We start from the raw sequence: 25,840 nt of genomic DNA on the forward strand, positions 1-25,840 counted from the left end.
ATAGGAAGAAGCCCTAACTAGGGCATATTAAACTGTTGTCCAAATCCTTCTGGACAAACCTATCCACCTTAGCATTCATCAACATAAAACAATACAGGCATACCTTGCATCCTCCTCTAATCTGTTTATTGCAGCCCTTGAGATTCTCGACCCTTGTACCAGCTTACTGCTCCATTACAGCTCGGACCCTTATGTCTTGCGACTGCCACAATTCGGCCTTCCAACACAGTTTTGGGGTCACTAAAAGGTCTCGGCCTTAGGTATCTTCCTGCGCTGATGGTCAAGAAAATTCAGCCCTAAATTTTGTTCTGATACCAGACCTTGTGACCTCCTCTGTCCACAGAATTTAGGGCTCTTGTCCTCACTAAACTCCAAGAGATCCTCATGCCAAAACACAGAATATCCAGCCCCAAACCAACATGCCAAACAGCTGCAAAACTTCAACCAGCTCTCCTCCTTTGATCTGCACTAGAACTTGAGACAAAACTAGAACATAACACGTTCTCCTCTCCTATCTAGCTCGATCTTCTGAGGTTTGTAGCTCCTAGGCTTGTTTTCCTATGATGAATGCACTTGTGGATCAATTAATCAATCTTGGTGTTAGTCGCTATTTTGTTCCTTGCTATGATACCATGTAGAAAATCCTTGTAATTATGCAACTGCTTAAATGAATAATTTTGAAAACTAGTTTCTATTCATAAAGACACAAAATTGCCCTACTTATTTGCAACGGAATAGAACATAAATAAAACATAGTCACACAATAATCTTTCTAGGGAACCCAATTAGGAAAACCCTCTGCTTGTTGGATAATTTTATTGATAGAAAAATGAGCAACAAATCTCTTACAATACAACTTTGTTTCACTAGAAACCAATTTGATTTTCTCTGCATGTACTAAGCTTGAAAATTGTTAAAATTGGCAACTAGGGCCAAACTCCACATGGGTCATCTTATTTATGACAACTGATATTTTTCTTGGATTCCTCTCTCCAAGAGGTGTAGGATTGATCTAAAAAACATTTAATTCTGACATGTACAAATGAAGTTATGAATTTATTTTGATTATGATCAAATTGTCAAGATCAACCAGCAAACTTATGTAGGCTCCGAAGCCCAACAGTCACATCTATTCATCCTCAACGTTGCATATAAATAGAAGGTGACTTAGCCTCATTTGGACACACTCATCTTCACACTTCTCTCTCTCTCTCCCCATTGATTGGGTACAGATTTATGGGCCTCTCTCTCTCCCCATTGATTGGGTACAGATTTCTGGGCCTCTCTCTCTCCACACGTCCGAAATTTCAAGAGACAGAAATTTCAGGAGGCCGAAATTTCAAGACTGTTTGACCAGTGTTGACTGAGGTTAGGGCTGACCGCAAGTGGACTGTTTGACCAGACTTTGACTGGGTTGAATTCAACTGTTTTGAGGGCTGATTCATCTTGTTGTTTGGAGGTCGAAGTTGACTGAAGTTGACCGAATTCTTGAGGGTCAAATCTACCTTGTTGACCGAGTTGACTTTTCTGGTTAGGGCTCTTGTGCTGCTGTTATAAATTATCAGATTTGTAAATTGTACTATCTCTCGTTGCTGAACTATTGAAGACTAAAAGAAGATTTGATCAAGGGTTTCCCCACATTAGGGTTTGTCCCTGGCTAGTGCCACATCTTATGTCCTCTTGTCTTGGCGTCTTCTACTGTTTATGTTTATGTTCTATCTGCATTTTACTATCATGTTGATGTGATTGCTAATCTGAATATTGATACTGGGCTAATAAAGAAATTGAAGTAAAATTGCTCTAAAGCATAGAACATACCATTGTTCTCTAAAATTAACAAAACTCCTGCAAGACCCCTCATCTGCTTCCCTTTTCCTTTGTGCACTCCTGGAGCCCTATTTCCTAGTGCATTCCTCCACAATCTATGCGCATAGGTTGCTTCTATTAACTAGGAAATACCTCCTAATTGCTAGTGCAATTCCTAAGGGAAAAATAGCCTCTACCAATCTGTGCACAAGCTTCTCTTGTACACTCTTCCTCTCACAAGCTCTCACACACACTAACAAACTTGTGCTCTCTATTGCCTTGTCTCACCAACTCATGCTCACAAAACAACGAATACAATTGTGCCTTTCGATCTCCTTAGAAGCAATCCAAATTAGCTAATTCTCCTTAGAAGCAATCCAAATTAGCTAATTCTGGCAAGTTCTATTTTTGGAACCCAAACTAGTGATTGATGAGTTAACTAACTCATGCAACTCGTCCTATCTCAATTTAGAACTTGAGACTCCCTCGTCTTTTTCCAAAGATAACTCGCACTAGAAGACAACAAATTGAGCCTTCCACTCTTGCATATCAGTGAAACTGCTTCATGAACTTTCCTAACTTATAGGAACTCACCCTAACTTTTAGGAATTTGTCCTAAATTTTAGAAACTCGTCCTAACTTTTAGGAAATCATGCATGCTAAGGAAAACTGCTTCTTGGCCTCTTTGACTAAGGCACAAGTCAAAGAAGGACCATTCTTGCTACTATTTTCAACAAATTAGATGAAATCTGAACTGACCAGTTGACCCTTCTAAACTGATTTGAATAAAGTTTAAGAGGGATACAGAGAGATTGACATTAGCAAAGCATCTTGGGATTGCTTTGAGAGGTTTCATCCTTCCAAGCCCTCATGCTATTGAAGTCGATTGGGATGTTGTGGAATGCTTAAATATGGTTCAGTTGATTTTATGGAAGTCTTAAGATAAAACCTCGTTTGTTTGAGGTTGAGTTTCCCCCTTTCAGGCCCTTGATACTTGGACATTACATTAGATGCAAGGTGACATTTTTGAAATTCCAACATGCTTGCTTGAAGGATCATTGGAGGCAAGCTTTGAGGGGCTAGACATGCATATTAGAACTCACTTGTATGGCTAGATATGCATGTTACACACTTGGCCCCCTTCGCAGAATGATGCGGGGTGGTGTGCCCAAATTTAGAAGCTTTTGTAATATGAACAAAGTTCATTAGCATACAAGTATATTTAAAATGTTTGGAATATAAAGAAATCCATGTGTACTATATATAGTTGTATATGATGAAAAGTATTGAAAATACTTTGTGCATAATTTTTCCTTTCTTGCAGCAAAATAGAGAAGGAGAAACCCTAGCCATGGCAAGCGTTGTATTATAGGGTTTTGGGTGGATAATATAGTGATCGAAGGAGTTTTTTATGATTTTCCTAGGTTTCATCAACTATCATTCTGGGATTTAGTGCTCTTGTTTGTCGCCTTATGGTGGTTTGACCATTGTCGGGTTCCATGGCCAGCTGGAAGTTGCCTTCTTGCTTTGACGGCCTAGGTCACATGTTGTCTTATACTGCTCACTATTTAGTTTTTGTTTTCTTGTATGGAATCGGAATAGCTCGTGGATTATGAGCCTCAGGATTCTTCCTGCTCTCGTATATTTGTTGATTTTTTGGGCCCTTTTGGAACATCCTCTGCTTCTGCGAGCTCCTCTCCAGTTGCATCAAGTGGCTCCAAACCTCATTTCTTAGGTTCAAGAATGGCTCGTGGTAATATGATTACTGTTGTGGAGAAAAATGCCTCACCATCTAGTCACATTCCTTATCTAAGGAGGACACTCAGCATCTTTCGGCGAGTTGGACCCTGGGCTCATTGGGTCCAGTATGGGGTCCAAGTCTGTCTAGACCAGTCTCTCTCTCATAATTTCCATTGAATAATCCTCCACTAGTTGGCCTGGGATCTCAAGAGGATTTGTGATTTGGGTTTAGCTTGGGTACTTCAAGGGGTTTATTGTTTGAAGATTTTATGCAATCATCTGTTCTGTTGTCGAACTTCAACCACTTCCAGTGCGCAAACTCTATCGCCCCTGGTTTCAATCATCAGCAATGCTCTTTGGGACCAACCACTCAGGTTGGGTCGGCTTAGTCCAAGGGTTTCCCTTCAAAACCCAATTCGTAGATTCGTTTAAGTAAGAACTCAAAATATATCAAGTTTGGTTACAAAAAACCCCATTATATCTATAAGATAAATTGTCCCAAAGTGGCCTTGGTGATGGGGGGCGACATTAAGATGGAGAGGATTTCGGCCATGGTGGAAATGTCACTTGTTGGGCAGTTACAAGCATGTTGTTTCTCGAAACAAACCCCTAGAGAGTGGGTGGTCCGTGACATTATTCCTTTTGTCTGTGCTCAGTCAAGGGTTGAACTTCTAACAAAGGGATGGATTCACCTCAAATTTTCTAATTCGGAGGATGCAAAAATTATTGAAAAAAGGGTTTGGCATATCAACTCTTCTCCAGTCATATTTAGGTTTTCGTTGTTGTTTTTCAACACATGTAGGGACTGGTTAGACCTGGTTCCTCTTTTGGTCTAACTTCCTAGCTTGCCATTAGACTTTGGGTAGATGAAATCTTCCAAGACATTGGGAACAAAATTGGAACTTACCTTCCTCATGACTCTTCTTATCTCTCGTCAAGGATATTGGTCATGGCTAGAATCTTGGTAAAGGTGGACCTCAGGAATGGCCTTCCTGCTGAAATAGACTTGGGTGGAGAGGGGTTCATCCAAGCCCTCGGTTATGAGTGTGTTCCCTTTTGTTGTCATAAATGTCATCAATATGGGCACCTAGTCAAACACTGCCCAATCATTCAATCGATGATGGTGGGTGAGGCGGACCTTTTCTGGGAGGGCATTGGCCTTCAAAACGGGATGTCATCATCTAGTGGGGAGACAAGTGCACCTCCTAGGTGCTTAGAGGAGTTAGTGTCCACTACCACTGGTGACTGCACCTCAACTAGACCCTATGCATGTGGATGGTGGCTTCCAGGTACCATTCCTGTCTCTTTCCTTTATTTTTCTCATAATAGCAAGCATTGTATGGAAGTTGCTTTTGCTTATGCACATGAATTTTCATCTTCTGCAACTCAATTTTGACCTCCTTTTTCATTGTCGGTTTCCTTTTTCTCTCCCTCACATGCACATTCTCGCTGGAACATTGTGATTTATCCTCACCTATTACCGCCCCCACAAATTCATTCTCTTACTTCTCAGGTGATGATTCTTCTGTTCGAAAAAGTAACTAGTTACAGTCTTCATAATTGTAATTACAATCATGTCATTATGTATATCTTACGTAACAAGAAAAAGAAGAAAGAAAATTTATTATTTGCAAGCATGGGTTTCATGTTCCATTTTGATGGTCTTCTAGGTAAAACATGTTCTTCATGCTTCTAGGATTTTTCATGTCATAAGATTTATTGTCATGAGTTGAGAGATTCAACGTCATTTGTACAAGACCCTATTGGGCAATATGTAACTTGTAAAAGAATTTATTTTGAGTCTAGAAAGTAAGAATTAGCCTCCTAGCACAAGTCAGCCCTTCTAGTGATAAGTCGGCCTAAAGAAAGATATTTGACCTCATGGAAAGCCTATAAATAGAAGCAGCTTCGACCTCATTAGTAACCAATTCAATCTCTCAAGCAAGAAGTTCGATCCACAATAGAAACAAGAAGAAATCTAAAGCAAAGAAGCAAGAAGACAAGGAGGAACCCCTAGTGAAGGAAAAAGGATAAACTTTGGAAGTTTCTGCTCACATGTACAAAGTGAATTAGGGTTTTTGTGTTGCTGCAAGGGCCAAAGAGTTGCATATCCCAGTTGCAAAGCTGAGAGTTGAATTAGGTCTAGTTTAAAGGACGCTGACTCTTGTTGACTTTGGAAGACTTTCGCTTATTACAAGGACTTTGTTGGAGGGGTGACTTGGTGCTTGGAGGGTTGACTTGGTGCTTGGTCTTAAGGTTTGGATCTTGATTTTCTCATTAGAAGCAAATTCTATAAGAAGAGAAGAGATTCTTTGGCTTGGAGCCTACTTCTTATGTCCATTGTCCTTATTTTTTTTGCTCTTGATAATTGTTTGATGAAAAGATCTAATAAAGGAACATAAGAAGACAACTAAAAGTTCAAAAGCAATTATTAAGGTTAAGGAGAAAAAGTTTTAATAGCTGCCCTACTGCATTCTCCAAAATCTTCTTCATATAATCTTCATCCCCACTCAAATGGTTGTTTCCATAAACCCTCTAATTTGGGTTTAGGGCAAATTCAAATCACCTTCCCTGATATTAAGAGTCAAGGAAGAAAATCCAACACTACCAAAGCCAAAGAGCGTGTCAAGGTTGATATGGCCGTTGGTAGACAATCCTTTATTCAAGAGGCCCTTAGAGCAATTGTTACTCGCTGGATGTGCCATTGTGAAAATTTTATCTTACAATTGTTGGGGCCTGGCGAGTCTCCCCAAACAACTCATTCTTAAACAAATTATCAAGATAGACTCCCTCGAGGTTATTTTCCTTCAAGAGACCATAGGAGATGGTGTAGCTGTTGTGAAGTCTAGAAAGACTCTTGAGTGGTTGAAACTTTCAAAGATTAGATTCCTTTGGTCGATTAGGGGGTCTTGCAGTGGGGTGGAACAACCAATGTTTTTGTCAGGCCATCGACAGAGGCAGAGCAGCGCTCAGCACTGAGGCAGTGGCAGACTATTTCAGGACAGAAGCAGTGGCAGAGATGAAGGGAGTTACGACTATTTTTAGCACTGGCTCTGATACCATGTCAAGCCAGGAGTAACTCCAGTTTGGCAGAAAACTCAGAAAACTGATTCGTGTATATTCCATAGGTAACCCATTGTTATATACAATAGGGAGTGATTGCTCAGTTCATCTCCCGATGACTGTTCACCTTCCCAATTTATTTATTTACATAAAATTCCCAATCATGAAGATTTGGTGTCAACATTTCAAGTGTTCTGGGCCGCAGAGCTTGCTGTAGCTACAGCAAGGTTGGAGTAACTCGTTGGAGGACCGAGAGGCCTAGTGTTGGGTCTTCTCTCTAAACCGCAGGGACAAGAAGTACACCACAGCCTGGACAGAGGGTATATTCTTTGAACCTTGATCAGAACTCCTTGTGTAGCAGCTCGGTGAATTGTAGTATGGTCCAGGAGGATAAACATGGTATCCTGCTCACTGTGTTGTATTATATGCTTGAGAGTGAACATTGCTGAGGACAGATCTAGACGAGGATTTTGAGGTAGAATAGTGGGCTTTCAGTTGTTTCTCGTGCTTCTGCAGTGCCTTCCACCTTTGTACAGTGGACTGCTAGCTGCCTTTTTTTCCTATTTTTAAAACCTCCATATGTCTTGCAGATCTTGTACTCTTATTGTGCCGAGGTGTTGCTTTTTGGTTTTTCCGCACGGTTCTATTTATTACACAATATATTCAGATTTGTTAATGATAATATCGGCCAAGGCAATTCTTAGTTTTTGTAACTGTATTCAAGTGTTGTAATGACACGTGCATGCAAGGAAAAATGGAGAAAGCTTGTTCTTTCTTGGAAATACTTACCTGCCATTACCAAATATTCTATCCAGAAAGAATGCGAAGCAGTTATTGGTTGTTTTGTTCTTTTTATTATCCAACTCCAACTTTGTAGAGCTCGTAGTGAATGACTCATTATTTCTAAACAACCAAAATTGTTTCCCACAGAAATTTTTTGAGTACAACTTCACTGTATATCAGCAGAAGTATTTTTTTTACAGAATGCATTCAATCATCTCTATGGTAGGAATAGTTCTCACTGGCAAGGAGAACTACCCTGAATGGTCCCGGATGATAAAACACACCCTCATCTTCAATGAGTTGTGGAAGGGAGTGTGTGTCGGAGAAGGAGACAATGACCCAGTGCAGCCTACATCAGACAAAGAGCTCGTCATTTGGGAAAACAAGAACAGCAAAGCCTATGCATTAATCGCAGCATCTGTAAATGAAGAAGTAAGTCGCCATATTTCATCATATTCCACTGCCTTTGAAGCTTTACAAAAGCTTAAAGAACTCTATGACTCACATTCTGCACTTGAAGTTGTTCAGCTCATGATTAAACTCTTCACTCTTGAACTAAAAAATAATGATCCTCTTGCTCTTGCATCTGAAGTAAAGTCTATAATGCATGATATTAAATCCACTAAGGTTGAGCTGGATATCCCTCTTATTGCTTTTCTCAAGGCACTCTATCCTACTTACTCCAATTATCTTGAGTCTTTACAAGCAAATGGAAATCTTAAAGATATAACCTTTGACTCTGTTAAGAAAAAGTTTGCTGAAAGAGAGAAAGCCTTTGGAAAGAAGACAGTCCCTGAATCTTCTGAAGAGACTGTGTGCCTTGCTCATAAAGAAAAGCATCCTGCTCAAGATTCTACAAGAGGAAGAGGTGGATGAAGAGGAAGAGGAAGATACTTCAGAGGCAGGGGGGGCAGACATTCTCAAGGAGAAAAGGCAGATCTGCATTGCATTCGCTGCAAACGAAATGGATCACATGATGCTTCTACATGCAAGCTACCATGGGACAAAATTGAGCAGAAAAGAAACCAACAGAAAGGTAAAACTGATGATACAGACAAAGGTAAAGCACCTGAATCCGCTCACTATATTGAGGCACAATGTAACATTGGAGTAAATGAAGATTTGTTTAATGCTTCACTTGCTTCTTTGAAAAATGTTTGGTTGCTTGATTCAGGAGCAACCTGTCATATGACTCATAGGAAAGATTTTTTTGAAGATTTCACTGACAATGTTGATGGAGCAGTATACTTTGCAGATCAGTCAAAAATCAAGCCATCATGCTTAAACTGCCTGGTCTTCCAAACTTTCTTCTGGATCATGTTCTATATCTCCCACAGCTCAAGAGAAACTTGTTGTCCTTGGTTCACATCCGCCAGCAAGGTCACTCCATTCATATGTTTGATGGCAAGCTTGAGGTAAGAAAAGCATCTGACCACTCACTTGTCATGAGGGGAATAGAAGAAGAAAGACTTCTCAAACTGCAAGGAACCTCTGCTCATGCACAACATTTCTCATATATTTCTCATCATGAAGAAGGTACACTTCCATCAAGTTTATTATGGCATGCTAGATTTGGACATTTAAACTATGACAGTCTCCGCTTATTGAAGAAAAATGGTGTTGTTGGTTTGCCTACAATTCCTAGGAAACATAAGCAATGTGATGCTTGCATTCTAGGAAAGCATAGCAAACAGTGTTTTCATGATTCACATTCAAGAGCACATAGGAAGCTTGAACTCATTCATTCAGATTTATGTGGTCCAATGCCTGTTCCTTCTGCAAATGGAAATAAATATATCATGACTTTTATTGATGATTACACCAGAATGTGTTGGGTTTATTTATTGAAGAACAAATATGATGCTTTTCAAACATTCAAGAATTTTCATAAATGGATTGAAAATGATGCACAAACTCATATTGGGTCTATTCGCACTGATAATGGAAAAGAATATACATCAAAAGTATTTTAAAACTATCTTCGCCAACATGGGATCAAACATCAAACAACTGTGCCTTATAATCCCCAACAGAATGGTGTAGCAGAAAGAATGAATAGAACAATCTTAAATATGGTACGATCCATGCTTTTCTTCAAAAATGTAAAGATAATGTTTTGGGCTGATGCTGTTCTATGTGCTGCATATATAAAGAATAGATGTCCATCAAATGCTATAAGAAACAAGACTCCTTATGAATTGTGGTATGGACATGTTCCTTCGGTAAAACATCTCAGGATCTTTGATTCCACCTGTTATGCTTTGATACCAAAGGTACATAGAAACAAACTTGGTGCTAGAAGTCGTAAGGTTTCTTCCTGGGGTATTCAAACACCTCTAAAGCATACCGCCTTTATGATGAAGTAAATAAAAAGTTTGTTGTATCTAGAGATGTCATTTTTCTTGAATCATCCAAATCTGACAATGTTGTTGAGCGGCAACTTGATCGCTTGGATAGATTCGCAAAAACGAAATCATTTCAAGAATTTGATAATCAGATTCCACATCTTGAAGGGGGGATTCCTATACTAGATCAACATGTGGAATCTTCTTCTGAAGAACAATCTCCCCTGCATGAAACTCCAACAACGGATGATGCTTTAAGTGATGTAATTGATAGAATTGGGAGACTCAATCTTGATTCAGTCCCAACTCAATCAACAGAGCAGCCTGGACCATCTCAGAAAGGTCCCCCAAAATGGCTGACAAAGACACTTGAAAGTGTTCATCCTGATGAAATTGGAAAAACAGGAACCAGAAATTCAAACCGACAAAATGGAGGTGATGTAGATGACTCTAATTCACCTGTTGATATGGATGTTACTTATGATTGTGAATTGAACTTGTCTACAGATTTTGAACCAACTTCCTTCAAAGCTGCTTCTCATGATGAGTGGAAAGAAGCGATGCAAAAGGAGTATGATGCTCTCATAAAGAATGGCACTTGGAAGCTGGTTGATCCTCCATTTGGAACCAAACCAATTGGCTGCAAGTGGGTCTACAAGAACAAGTACAAAGCTGATGGCTCACTTGGCAAGCACAAAGCTAGGCTTGTGGCAAAAGGTTTTGCACAGAAGGAAGGGGTCGATTATGAGGAAACTTTTGCCCCCACAGCAAAATGGGTCACCATCTGGACACTCTTTGCACTAGCAGCTCAGAACGGTTGGAAAGTCCATCAAATGGATGTAAAAACTGCATTCTTGAATGGAGATCTAAAAGAGAATGTTTTTATGTCCCAGCCTGAAGGATTTGCTGTGAAAGGACATGAACATAAAGTATGCAAACTTGTGAAGTCCTTGTATGGCCTCAAACAAGCACCGCGAGCCTGGTATGAAAAACTAACTGAGCATCTTCTGAAACTCAACTTCAATCATTTTGATCTTGATGATGCAACTTTGTTTGTCAAGAAAGTTGGCACAACAGTGGTGTATCTTGTGGTATATGTAGATGATCTTTTAATGACAGGGAACAATGAAAGCTACATTGCATCCATAAAGAAGGAATTGGGGAAAAGTTTTGAAATGACTGATTTGGGCTATGTTCATTACTATCTTGGCATTGAAGTAACCCAACATCCAAAAGCCATATTTCTTTCTCAAAAGAAATACATTGGAGATTTGTTAAACAGATTTGGCATGACAGAATGCAATCCTCATTCTACTCCAATGGAACAAAACTTAAAGCTCACATCTATTGAAGGAAAGGAATTTGAGGATGCAACAAAGTATAGACAGCTTGTAGGAAGTCTCATCTACCTCACTACTACCCGACCAGACATTTCATTTACTGTTGGAATCCTCTCCAGGTTCATGCAAAAGCCTTGTGAGGGACATTGGTCTGCTGCAAAAAGAGTTCTAAGGTACTTGAAGGGAACTCAAGACCTTGGAATCAAGTATACACAGGTGGACGACTTCAGCTTGATTGGATACTCTGATTCAGACTTCGATGGAGACAAAGAAACTGGGGTATCTACTTCAGGATATGCTATGAGTCTTGGATCAGGAGTTGTCTCCTGGAGATCACACAAACAATCAGTTCCAGCAGATTCCACAACAGAAGCAGAATACGTGGCAGCAGCTGAAGCAACGAAAGAAATTGTGTGGCTCAGGAAAATTCTTGACGATTTGCAGATAAAACAAGTACAATCAACTCCACTCATGATTGATAACACCTCTGCAATAAAGTTGGCCAAGAACCCAAAGTTCCATGATCGAACAAAGCATATCAATACTAAATATCATCTGATTCGACATCATGTTGAGGCCAAAACAATCCATCTCCGTCATTGTTCCACAAATGAGCAAATTGCAGACATCTTCACCAAAGCACTTGGAAGGGAAAAGCTTGAACGATTCAGAATGATGCTTGGACTCACCAACATCCCTTCAGATTAAGGGGGGGAATGTTGACACCTAATCTTCATGATTGGGAATTTTATGTAAATAAATAAATTGGGAAGGTGAACAGTCTCGGCAGATGAACTGAACAATCACTCCCTATTGTATATAACAATGGGTTACCTATGGAATATACACGAATCAGTTTTCTGAGTTTTCTGCCAAACTGGAGTTACTCCTGGCCTGACAGTTTTAAACTTCTAAAATCATGTCGCATTGCTCCGAGGTTATGCATTGAAATTTTCTCTGAAGAACTGGCTAGTACTCTTACCATGCTTAATATATATGGTCCTACTCAAAATAGAAAACCCTTTTTGGAGTCTTTTTTCAACAAGTCCTTTCTAAATAAGCCCTAACTTATTATTAGATGCAATCTAAATGTCTTCATGGGTGCTTTCAAGTCCTCGAGGGATAGAGCGAAGAATGATTCCATAGCTGATTTCTTCTATGATTGTCTTATCAATCTGTCTCTCATTGATGTGGAGCCTATGAAACTTTATCCCACTTGGAGGAATAAGTGATCGGGTCCCAATCGTATTACCAAAAGGTTGGATCATTTCCTCATTTTAGAAGCAATAATGGACCAATTTTTGTTCATGTGGATCAGGGTAGGGAGCGTCCAATCACTCTTCAATCTTTCTTGAAATTAAAGGAGCCACTCGTAAACTAGCCTATCCCTTCAAAACGAACTCCATCTAGTTGAAGGATGTCCCCTTTGTGGAGATGGTCAAAGAGCTATGGTCTCCTTATTTGCAACATTTTGGGATATCGTATAGAAAATAATTTGTTCAAAACCTGAAGTCTATTCAATAAAAATCTAAAGAGTGGGCATTACAAAAGCAACAGGCGGATTGAGAACAAACTTCAAGCTTACGCTTCCCAAGAGGCTGAAGGATTTCAGTCGGTGGAATCTAGCGATCTCCTTTTCCGATTGGAAAAGAGGAAGAAAACTATTCTGGAGAACCGTGAGGTAGAATGGAATTTGAAGAGTAGAGCTATCTGGTTAGAATGTGGGGATAACAATAAAAAATTCTTCCAAGCATTTTCTAAAGGTTGTAAGATGAGGAACACCATATGGTCCTTAAAAGATCAGTCTGGCAGGGAAGCTTCTTCTTTCATAGATTTGGCCAATATGGGTGTCTGACATTTTGAAGGTCTCTATAAAGCACAAGAGGAAGCCTCTATTTCTGAAATTATTCGCATTGCTCTTCCTTTCCCTCATTGAGAAGTATTCGAAGATGAATTAAAATTGTCCTTCATAGTTTCCAAAAAGACAAGAACCCCGGCCGAGAAGGATGGGGTGTTGAATTCTTCCTGCGTCTATATGATGTCCTGGGGAATGACCTCCTAGTTGTGGTTGTGGAGTCTCGGAGGGATCGTGGAGTGCTTCCTGGACTAACTCTACATTTATAACCCTGATTCCAAAAGTGGACTTCCCTGTTTATTTTCAAGAATTCACACCCATTTCTTTGCGCAACGCCATAGGTGATTTCTCTTCGTCTTAAACCTATTCTTTTTGCCTCTATTTCTAAGGAACAATTTAGCTTCCTTGAAGGTAGATAGATTCACGAAGCTATTGGAGTGGCTCAGGAGGGATTACATAGTCTATAGACGATGAATCCTAAAGGGGCCATTTTCAAATTAGACTTATTAAAGGTTGATTGCGTCAGCTAGATCTATCTCCAGCTTCTAATGACTCATGTGGGGTTCAGCGTCGATTTCATCACCCGGGTCATGAGCTACATTCAAACAGTCTCCTTTGTTGTCTTAATCAATGGTGTTGCATCTCCTTTTTTCCATGCTCAGAGGCGCCTTCATCAGGGATGCCCTCTTTTTCCTTTACTCATTTTGTTGGTTGCAGAGGGCCTTAGCAAGATCTTGGAGGAAGCTAAACTAACTGGGGATTTCTATAGATATTTGGTAAAAAGATCGTTGGTTATTTCCTACCTATTATATGTGAATGATATCCTCATATTCTGCAATGGAGATCCCCGAGAGGTGGTGGTGCTAAAGAACATTCTTTTATTTGTAGATTTCTGTGGGCTTGATCTTGATTCTGAGATATCGAAAATTGCTCCATAGTGGACATTTTTTATTGTCGACATTTTGAGTCTACAACAAGACCCATCGTCAGGACAAAGCTCCTAAACATTCCTTTATTATTTGGCAAGGTCATTGCTATGCCTATAAACTTCCAGAAATTTTCTCTCCTAATCTCAAATTTGGAGGTTGAAGAGATTTAGCAAATCACTAAACTTCTCCTGATGGAAATATCTCACATGGACAGAGGCCTCAAATATTTGGGCTTTCACTTGAAACCTAACACAGATAGAATCTTGGACTGGCACTAGTTGAGCTCCAAGGTTGAGAAACACATTCAAAATTTGGTGTCACAGGTGGGTTTCTCCAGTGGGACGTCTAGTCTTAATTAAATCAGTTCTGAAGCTATTCTATATATTGTTCCTCTCTTGCATGGATCCCAAAGGGTGTCTTGGAGCGTATTAGGCATTATGTTATAAATTTTTATGGTCTGGCTCAAATTTGGAGGTGTCTCTCCCTTGGGTGGGGTGGGATAAAATTGCAAGACTGAAGGCTTTGGGTGGCTGGGGTCTCAAGAATACCTTCCTATTCTCTCACGCTTTAGCTGCTAAATGTGGATGGCGTCTCCTTACCACTCAGAGTCTTTGGACTTTGATTGCTATTGATTTATACATCTCACCTCTTTCGGTGGAAGATTGGGTGCGTATAATGGATAAACCTCAGTACAACATCTCAATTATATGGAGAGCCATCTTAAATACATTTGAAACCATTCGCACTGACCTTGTCTGGAAAGTTGGATCAGGTTCTCGTGTCTGTATTGGTCAAGATCCATGGCCTGGTAGTGTTCGTGATCATCTGCTCCCTCCACCTTTAATTGAATTTCTCTGGGATCGAGGCTTTTCAAAGTTCGCCCATATTGCCAACCTGACTTCCACTTCTATTTGGCATCAAGGTTGGAAATCTGTAGTAGAGTTGGAGATCCCAGAACAATATATGGAGGCCTGGAATAACTACATTCGTGACTTAGAGTAAGGTCATGTATGTATATCTGACAGAGACAATGACCTTGTCTGGAAAGAGTGGTCTCATCTCTTCTGAGCACCTTCCGATTGTCTCTCAATGGTGGTGAAAGATTGTATGGAAATCCAGGTGTCCACCATAGGCCAAGATTTTCATGTGGTGCATATTAAACAGAAAAGTCCCTAAAGGCACTTCTCCTACGGTCCTGGCTGGTGTGCTCTTTCTTTATCAGGCTGAAGATGAAACTATCACACACCTATTCCCTTTTTTTCCCTGGAATGGTCAATCAGTTGAAGCAGCTTGGCAGTTATGGCTCTCTCTCTCATCTGCTCATACTTACAAAGCTCTTAAATTAATCATTTGTTGGGGGATTTGGATCCCTCGTAATTGAGTTATCTTCCAGGATATAGTCTCCTCTCCAAGGATGATTTCCGTTCAGTCTATGGTGCTCCTCAGTCATTTCCCACAGGGAAACGATGCAAGCAGAGTTCAAGAAATCCAAGTTGAACAACCTGACATAAGTAGACCATGGACATACTTTGATGGTACTTCGATCAATTTGGGAGATAGATGTTAGAGTGTTTCATTCTTCATCTATCAATTCCATAAATTTCCATGTCCGCATGGGTTTTGGTCTTGGCTCGAACAACTTTGCCGAGCTCCTTGCCTATAAGAACCTTCTTGCATTTGCCTTTGAGCGGGGTGTCTCGCATTTACAGATTTATGGTGATTCCAGACATGTGGTTAACTAGTTGAATGGCTCAGTGTTGCAGAAGTTTTCTATTATCTGCTATAATGGATTATGTATTGCAGTTAAAAAAATTGTTCTCGTGTTTCTCATGACATATATACAGGGAACATAATCAGACGGAAGATGGCCTCTCCAAAGAGGCCTTAGATCTGGATCGGGACTGCTGGAAGATTTATGAGTATCATGAGGGTAACATTGCTACACATACCTGCAGCCACTACTCTGATAATTTTTTCAGACAGATCATCTCCCCTTCACAAGGATAACTTCCGGAACCTGCTCTTTTTTGTCTCTTTTTGAGGCAACAGTTACAGTTTTTTTCTTCGACTTTATCTCTGTCCATTTTTGTATATAACTTATTATAATCTGCCCATTCCATGGTGATCATATTGGTCTTTTAGTATATGGGGATCTCTGTCTTTACTGACCCCCAGACATAATGCATTACAGCATTATCATGTTGTGTTTGTATTTGAACAATCTGCATACACACTTCCATGTGTTTACAAAATGTAACTTTTATTAATATTAATAAAAGCTATATATATATATATAAAGCAATCGATAGTAAAATATATGGTGATTATAGTACAATTGAGGTCCCATATATATATACCTAAGCGAGAATGCCCATTCATAAAGAGTCATGTCTTTTCATAATTATTAATTATAATGTATTATTTCTTATTATCATTATTATTTATATTTATTTTATACTTATTTATGTTCATAACATTGTCTTCCCTTTCAGAAATGCTTATCCTCAAACCATATTGATGAAAAGGCTTTTATATTTTCGCTTCTAATGTCTTTGTGTCATCTTGATATTGTTATGGTTGATGATACTAAACGATACGAAGTTTTACGTTAAGCAAAATTGTTGAATTGTAACATTATCTAAACATCCCAAATCAATCTTCTGTGAACTTTGCGCTTATAGGCTTCCAAACATGAATTGTCATAATAAGGCTTAATTGCGTTGTGTTGATTTTACTAGGGCAATGCTAGAACAATTTTCCTATACATATAATCAGCTTCAAACAATAATTATTAGCATTAACATTGCACATCATCAAGCAGTTATAAGAAAAATTCATTCACAAGCATGAAAGAGTAGCAGTAAATCACAGTAGAAACAAAATAACCATGAGACAAGAGACATAGAAATTAATCCTAAGGCGAGGGGAAAAAGCCACAAGGCGAAAACCCAAAAATTATTCCTTAGGGGAGAGAGAGAGAGAGTTCATAGTTCAATAATACATCAAAAATAGAATCAAGAGAATAGCCAAACCAATACCCAAGAACAAGATGAAATCCCAAAACCCTCCTAAAATTGCGGCCCTCCTTTCTCCTTCTGAAATTCGTTGGATCAAAGATAGACAAGACAAATTAGATGTGTGTAAAATGAGGAGAGGTCTCCTTTATACAACCTTTTGAAGGAGGTCGAATGGGAGCCTTCTGGGCGTTATATAAAAAATTAGTTAGTTTATAGTTTATTAGGCAAAGTTCACCAAGAGGCACCCAAGGCAGTATATAGCCAGGGCCTCCCACAAAATGTAAACATCATCTATTCATTTATTAATAAAATATTTATCATGCCTGTCAATAGCTAAATTTGTGTGTTCCATCTGCTATCAGAGCGAGTAGATCGCTACCTTCGCTGTCGTCCCGTGCTACGCTGCCTCAGTCGCTATTTGCAGCATCCAGCATCTGCGTACCAGCCGCTGTCACAAGTCCGCTGCCCCATCGCCCACCATCATTCTTATTTCCATCGAAGCCTTTCGCATCCGTTGTTTCATCCGCCCTCTGCACTAGTCAACAGCGTCCACCACCTGCAATCTGTGCGTACGTCTTTCATCCGCCGTCCGTGTCCATCCCCGTCATCTGCTGTCCAGTCAGCTTTTTCCGGTCCTCCACATCGTTGACTATGGAAGACGTGGCCTCCATTTGCACCGGACCCCGGTATATCTGTTCTCTGGTCAAGAATCGGTCTCAGGCAGCGCTAACGGTGTTCGTTGACCTCGTGGCTTATTCAAGCTGCCCAAGGGACACAATCATATAAGGTCACGTTGGTACGTTGGGTATAACTATAAAAGGTTTATAATTTAATATAGTTATATGATATTACTTAGTTAAATTAAATTGATTAATTTAACAAAGAAAAAAAAAACAAAACTATATGTTATATACTTAAATTAATTAATTTAATTTAATTATTAAAAAAAAATTAATTAATTAAAACGCTGGTGGACAAATATACACCCCCACAAACTCGTTCAATGTCGTCAACGTCAATGGCGGATTTCAACAAAAAATTGATTGACTTGGAGAATAGAATTACTAGTCACTCTGATGATTTCAACAAAAAATTAGTCGATCTCAAGAGTAAGGTTATCGAGTATTCTGACGATATCAAGAAGCTTTAGGATACGTCACATCAGATAGAACTACAGCTCGGGCAGAACCAGATCCAAACCAAAATGAATCATAATCAGAAAATAGTGTTGCTGAACACTTTGTGTGCAAGGCCGAAGGTTACACCCGAACAACTACTCCAAGATGATGGAGGTAATCAACCGCACAATTCATCAGATTCAACAAATTCAGCAGATTCTCATGAAAAAGCAGAATCTCCAAAAAAATCATCCACGCACCATCAAGGAAAAGAATCAAAGAACCTATATAACTGTGAAGTAACTAATGATTCAAACAGTGATGATTCCGACATAGAAGAAACAAAATATGCCCTAGAATTCTCTCCAAAATTAGATGACGGAAGTATTCCACAAGTGTCACTATCAGCTATGACAGGTATATCACAACCTCAGACTCTAAAATTGAAAGGACATATAAAGAAGAACAACGTAGTGGTTCTCATCGACTCTGGTAGCACCCACAATTTTTTAGATGCAATCGTGCCAAAGAGACTCAACAATTTCTCATTTCCCCTTTCCCCTACTGAACATGAAGGTGATGGTAGCTGACAATAAAAAAGATTGAAAAGGTAGGGAAATGCCATAAGGTTAATGAAGCAAACAAAGTTCCTTCTTTAGATTAATTACTCTAGAATACTTGGAATATAAAGATATCCATAAGGATACAAATATTATATATTAAAATGTATAAATAAGAATGATGATGAATTACAACGAGAACGAGAGGCTTGCTTATATATCAAGCAAGTGTCTCTTCATGAAGGGTCATGTCTCATTTAAACATGCCTCTTCAACCTAATTACTAATTATTATTAACTAATCATTATTACAATTATCCTCCTTACTTATATTTATATTATTTATATATATTTTATTCGTTACATTGCCTTCTTCCTCAAAAAGCTTTGTCCTCAAAGCTTGTCAATGAAAAGGCTTGATCTCTTTTTCGGCTTCAAATGACTTTCTCTCTCGGAACAAACATCTTTGTCGATACAAGCTGATATGATCTTTTAAGTGAAACAAAATTGTTGCACTGAGAAGGGATAAGACCATCCTAGATTAATTTTCTGTGGAATTTTGTAACGACTTGTCAGTATAAGACGGAATTGATTTTACGTCATTATTCTCTGAAACATTAATTTGTTGTTTCTGGTCTAAATGGTCCCGATATGTAGCTTGGTTGATTTGTCTAATCTCGTGATTCAGATGTCGATATGGAACTTTTTTGGTTTGACATTCCCTTATTGGGCATGTGGCAATTTTTATATTTTCTTTTGACAAAGATGTTGTTGAGTGGTTACGGAACATTCAATTGGGATATTCATTGTCTGAACTACAACATCCAAGCGCATCTTTTCTTCAACTTGCTTGTTTCCTTTTTTTTTTTATTTAATTTTCAAACTTTGCCTCAATATATATAAAAGATATTATAACTGTCTCTTTAATTTCTCCTTGTATAAATGTTGACCCCCCCCCTTTTTTTTAATTGGCCCTTTATAATTTGAATTGAAATTTACGAACCCTTTTCGTCAGAACTTGGAGATTTTATGTTTTTTATATTCTTTTTAATAAATATCAAATATTTTTTCCTTAGATTATCTTATACCAAGTGCTCCATACACGTACTAATTATTTTAGAAGTTAATGTAATAGCTATCAATGATGAAAAGTCGTGACGAATCAAACAGTCACTTGGAGAATTTTGTCTTGTATAGTTCGATTGCTCCCAACATGGACGCGAATATGATGAATATGGCAAGGGTGGTTTAACTGAATTGAATGGCAACACTGATTTCCATTTTGTTTGCACGGATCGGGAGTTCCATGGCAGGGCAATCGTTCATGCGAAGTTCGTTCGATGATGGTTATGACTTGGAGTGTTTTTCTTCTTTTATTTTTTTTAAAAGAGAGCGTGGTCGAGCAATGGAGCTTGTTCTGCAGTGGCCTGCAACTACCAATGCCACAAACAGGGCAACAAAGGTCATCGGTTGGTGTGTTTTCCGACAATGTCTGTCAACAAAACGCTCGGACAATGGCTAGAAATCGGGGGTGACAATTATCTTGATGGTTGTTTTATGCAGTTGCGGCGAAAACGATGGCTCTGGTGGCAGTTTCGGTGCGTGGATAGTGGCTACGCGTTTTTCGGAAGTGTAACACTTACTGTGTGGAGTGTGTTTTTATGTTGTTCTAATGGCAAGTAATTTGGTAAGTGCGAAACCACAGTGTCAACGTGTTTTTGTTTTTTTAAATATTAGTTTTATATATATTTTTTTATATGTTGATAATTTTTTTTTAATTCTATTTTTTTATACTACTTTTTTTCCCCTTTGTTTTCTCTCTTTTTTATCTTTGTTATTTTTTTCTTATTTTTTTATTGATATATATACTTTATATTTTTTTTATTTTTTAATGGCCAAGGGCCTCACAGCGAACTGAAGAAACTCCAAAACTGATAGTGAAACGTTGGAATTATGGCAGCAACAATGTTGATGACAATTGATGGCCAAGGGCCTGGACCGGAGAGTGTGGTTCTCTGCAGCGATGAAGCAACCAGAGGATCGACTGCTCTGATACCAAATGAAGCGAACAAAGTTCCTTCTTCAGATTAATTACTCCAGAATACTTGGAATATAAAGATATCCATAAGGATACAAATATTATATATTAAATGTGTGAATAAGAATGAATGATTTACAACGAGAACGAGAGGCTTGCTTATATATCAAGCAAGTGTCTCTTCATGAAGAGTCATGTCTCATTTAGACATGCCTCTTCAACCTAATTACTAATTATTATTAACTAATCATTATTACAATTATCCGCGTTACTTATATTTATATTATATATATATATATATATATATATATATATATATATATATTATTCATTACAGTTAAATTGTAGATACAAGACCTTAATTTAGAATCTTCGTTCTTCACTGTACCATTAGGAGGAGTAGATGTGGTCTTAGGGATCCAATGGCTACGAACTCTAGGCACTTACACTATCAACCATCAAGTACAGTTCATAAGATTTAATTGGGGAGGGCAGAGGTACAAATTATACGGATTCCAAGCACAAGAGAATCTAATTGTATCGTCATCTCAGATGATGAAGATGATCCGAAAAGGAGCACCAGCTTATGTAGTACAATGTCACCAATTAGAAATGTTATCTGCAAATATGATCAGCGAAGAGTAACCAGAGGTACAAGATCTAATTCAGAAGCATGAAAAGGTATTTCAAGACCTGCCTATGAAAATGCCTCCTAACAGGGAAATTGAGCATACAATAGAAGTCAAAGCAGGGTCAGACCCAATCAACATCAAGCTGTATCAATATCCACATCACCAAAAGACGGAAATTGAGAGATTAATCCAAGACCTTTTAAAGTGTGGGATCATCTCGAAAAGTAAAAGTCCGTATGCTGCTCCAGTGGTATTGGTAAGGAAGAAGGATGGTTCATTCAGGCTATGCATTGACTATAGAGGATTAAACAAAATAACGATTAAAAACAAATTCCCAATTCCCTTTATCGATGAAATGTTGGATGAACTACATGGCACAAAATACTTCTCAAAATTGGACTTAAGGTCAGGCTATTACCAAATCAGAATCAAGTTGGAAGACATACCAAAAACGGCATTTCGAACACACGAAGGTCACTATGAATTTAAAGTAATGCCATTTGGGTTAACCAATGCACCAGCAACGTTCCAAGCCACTATGAATGAATTATTTCGTCCATATCTTAGGAAGTTTGTATTAGTATTCTTTGATGATATTTTAATTTACAGTAAAACTTGGAAGGAGCACTTACAACATCTTGATAAAGTTCTTACACTACTGAAAGAGCATCAGTTCTATGCAAAAAAATCCAAATGCACCTTTGGAAAGGAAGAAGCAGATACCTCCGACACATTATATCCCATGAAGGCATAAAAGTGGACCCTAATAAAATCAAAGCTATAAAGGAATGGACGAAACCAGTTAATGTACCCAAGTTAAGAGGGTTCTTAGGCTACACCATTCTGTTGGGGATTATAAGGTACAGTTGTTTGATGTTTGATCACATGTTGGCGAAGATAGTTTTCAAATTCATTTGATGTATATTCTTTTCCATTATCAGTGCGAATAGACCCAATATGAGTTTGTGCATCATTTTCAATCCACTTATGAAAATTCTTGAATGTTTGAAAAGCATCAGATTTGTTCTTCAATAAATAAACCCAACACATTCTGGTGTAATCATCAATAAATGTCATGATATATTTATTTCCATTTGCAGAAGGAACAGGCATTGGACCACATAAATCTGAATGAATGAGTTCAAGCTTCCTATGTGCTCTTGAATGTGAATCATGGAAAGACTGTTTGCTATGCTTTCCTAGAATGCAAGCATCACATTGCTTATGTTTTCTAGGAATTGTAGGCAAACCAGCAACACCATTTTTCTTCAACAAGCGGAGACTATCATAGTTTAAGTGTCCAAATCTAGCATGCCATAATAAACTTGATGGAAGTGTACCTTCTTCATGATGAGAAATATATGAGAAGTGTTGTGCATGAGCAGAGGTTCCTTGCAGTTTAAGAAGTCTTTCTTCTTCTATACCCCTCATGACAAGTGAGTGGTCAGATGCCTTTCTTACCTCAAGCTTGCCATCAAACATATGAATGGAGTGACCTTGCTAGTGGATGTGGACCAGGGACAGCAAGTTTCTTTTGAGCTGTGGGAGATATAGAACATGATCCAGAAGAAAGTCTAGAAGACCAGGCAGTTTAAGCCTGATTGTGCCAAGCCCTGATGGCTTGATTTTTTACTGATCTGCAAAGTATACTGCTCCATCAACATTGCCAGTGAAATCTTCAAAAAAATCTTTCCTATGAGTCATATGACAGGTTGCTCCTGAATCAAGCAACTAATCATTTTTCGAAGAAGCAAGTGAAGCATTAAACAAATCTTCATTTACTCCAATGTTACATTGTGCCTCAATATAGTGAGCGGATTCAGGTGCTTTACCTTTGTCTGTGTCATCAGTCTTACCTTTCTGCTGGTTTCTTCTCTGCTCAATTTTGTCCCATGGTAGCTTGCATGTAGAAGCATCATGTGATCCATTTCGTTTGCAGCGAATGCAATGCAGATCTGCCTTTTCTCCTTAAGAATGTCTGCCCCCCCTGCCTCTAAAGTATCTTCCTCTTCCTCTTCGTCCACCTCTTCCTCTTGTAGAATCTTGAGCAGGATGTTTTTCTTTATGAGCAAGGCAAACAGTCTCTTCAGAAGATTCAGGGACTGTCTTCTTTCCAAAGGCTTTCTCTCTTTCAGCAAACTTTTTCACAAGAGAGTCAAAGGTTATATCTTTAAGATTTCCATTTGCTTGTAATGACTCAAGATAATTGGAGTAGGTAGGATAGAGTGCTTTGAGAAAGGCAATAAGAGAGATATCCAGCTCAACCTTAGTGGATTTAATATCATGCATTATAGACTTTATTTCAGATGCAAGAGCAAGAGGATCATTATTTTTCAGTTCAAGAGTGAAGAGTTTAATCATGAGCTAAACAACTTCAAATGTAGAATGTGAATCATAGAGTTCTTTCAGCTTTTGAAAAGCTTCAAAGGCAGTGGAATAGGATGAAATATGACGACTTACTTCTTCATTTCCAGATGCTGCGATCAATGCATAGGCTTTGCTGTTCTTGTTTTCCCAAATGACAAGTTCTTTATCTGATGTAGGCTGCACAGGGTCTTTGTCTTCTTCTCCGACACACACTCCTTTCCACAACTCATTGTAGATGAGGGTGTGTTTTACCATCCGAGACCATTCAGAATAGTTCTCCTTTCCAATGAGAACTATTCCTACCATGGAGATGATTGAATGCATTGTGTAAAAAAATACTTCTGCTGATAGAAAAAAAAAAATTCTGCTGATATACAGTGAAATTGTACTCAAAAGATTTCTGTGGGAAATAACTTTGGTTGTTTAAAAATAATCAGTCATTCACCGCGAGCTCTACAAAGTTGGAGCAGCAACGGTATTAACCGCGAGCTCTACAAAGTTGGAGCAGCAACGGTATTACAATTTCAAAATTCACTGAAAAGACTAAAAAATCACCATAAATCCCTTTGATTCTCTAGACCTGAGCCCATAACCAGACTTCCTTCCAGCGCTAAAACATATGGCAGTGTTAAAAATATGGAGACCGAATCTTTCTACTGCTTTAAGGCTTTAAAAACATTAGCCACAAGTGTGTACTAAACATGCCTCTAGGACTACTCATAAAAGTCACTCTTAAGAGATGCACACATTAATGTATACATATTGTTTAAGCACAGCGTTTAAACAACATATCGGACAGCGTTTAAAACATAATGTATACCAATGGGACAGCGTTTAAAAACATATCGGCGTTCCAACATAGCATTAATATAATCAGCGTAAATACCACACCAACAGCCTTATTAAAAACGCGTAAATATGTGAACAGCTTCTAGACTTTCAAGACCTTCTTGACAATCTTCTATTCTTCGACTAAAAATGCTCTAATAATTCGGTCACGTACAGCTGAATAGTGAAGTCAGAAATCAACCCCCCAACGATAAGCACGGAAATTCTGGGATCCCTACTGCACCTCATGTTCAGCGCAAATGCATTCGCAGAAGATAAGCACTACGATTAAACAGTGACAGAACTTGATGATGCACAAGAAGCAGAAAATAGCATACTGCATGACAAGATCCCTCTTAAAACTGATGACAACTCCATGGTAAGCCGGTACTCCAACGACACTAATTTACCAATGGTAACATACTGATTCCTTACGGCCTGCGCTAAGAGAAGAAGTTCGAATAGTAACCAGGCAGTAAGCTTCAACACGCAGAGGAAAAGAAAACGCCCTCGGATGTTTGACGTCCCTTACTCCGAGAGTATTCCAGTGATGGGTATCGAAGACCTGGAAGGAATGATCAGTCGTTCAAAGGAATGAGGCTTCTAGATCATCTGCTCAAGCACATGGCAGACACCGTCATATTGCGTTTCAGGCGCCGTCAGGGGTCTAACCCGGTCGTTTTAGAATTTGTGGCCGCAAGAGATATAAGGATATACATTCTATGTGGTGAAGAGAAATATGATCCAATTAATCAACTAAACAATGGCGATAATAGGAGGTTGGTTGGCCGATACAGTGACTCAGCAGAAAGACTGAGAAACGTTACAATCATGCAAAAATTGTGCGAACTGTTAGAGGGCGGACTGGTCTATGTGCAGCGTTTAGACAGTGGCAGTCACTGTGGAGGGAACAGAGGGACAGAGAGCCCAGCAGTGGACAGACAGCAGAAGGGAGTTACAAGATTATGCCAAAAATGGAGTTGGCTCTGATACCATGTCAGGCCAGGCAGTAACTCTGCAAGGGCAGTAAAAAACTCAAAAAAACTGATTCGTATATTTCATTAGGTAGCTATTGTTTATATACATGAGTGTGACTGAACAGTTCATCTTCTTGATGACTGTTCACATTCCAGTTCACCCATCCGTTGAGGATTAGGTGTCAACATAAGCCCTTCCTTCATATTGGCAAAAATTTATGGAAGAGAAGCGAAGGACAAGTTGTCTCAGCCCGGCAAACAAATTCTCAAAGGTTAAAGAGGTCGCCAACTCACATTGGCTGTTCACAAAGCTGAAACATGTTGACTCAGATGAGACCCTCTGTCTCTTTAACGTGTATGCTCCAGTTAGCGCAGGAGAGAAAAAGATCTGCTGGGATTCCATTAGAGGATTGGCAGATTCTGAAGATTTAGCAAACATCATC

The 25,840-nt window shown here is 38.9% G+C and overlaps 1 protein-coding gene and 1 long non-coding RNA gene across 6 annotated transcripts in view; one reads left to right on the forward strand and one right to left on the reverse strand.

The window, feature by feature from the left end:
- Positions 1-25,840, reverse strand: part of LOC149211019 (mRNA export factor GLE1-like) — a 532,145-nt gene that overhangs the window by 300,871 nt on the left and 205,434 nt on the right. The gene's annotated exons all lie outside the window — the stretch shown is intronic.
- LOC149211022 (uncharacterized) lies at positions 7,038-7,391 on the forward strand. The gene is made up of 2 exons (XR_016252329.1): positions 7,038-7,084; positions 7,200-7,391. It is a non-coding gene; the product is annotated as an uncharacterized LOC149211022 (long non-coding RNA).

This window comes from Pinus tabuliformis, chromosome 1_2, assembly GCF_031772625.1.
Source record: "Pinus tabuliformis cultivar Carrire ecotype Pingquan chromosome 1_2, CPIR1, whole genome shotgun sequence".
Taxonomy (NCBI): Eukaryota; Viridiplantae; Streptophyta; class Pinopsida; order Pinales; family Pinaceae; genus Pinus; species Pinus tabuliformis.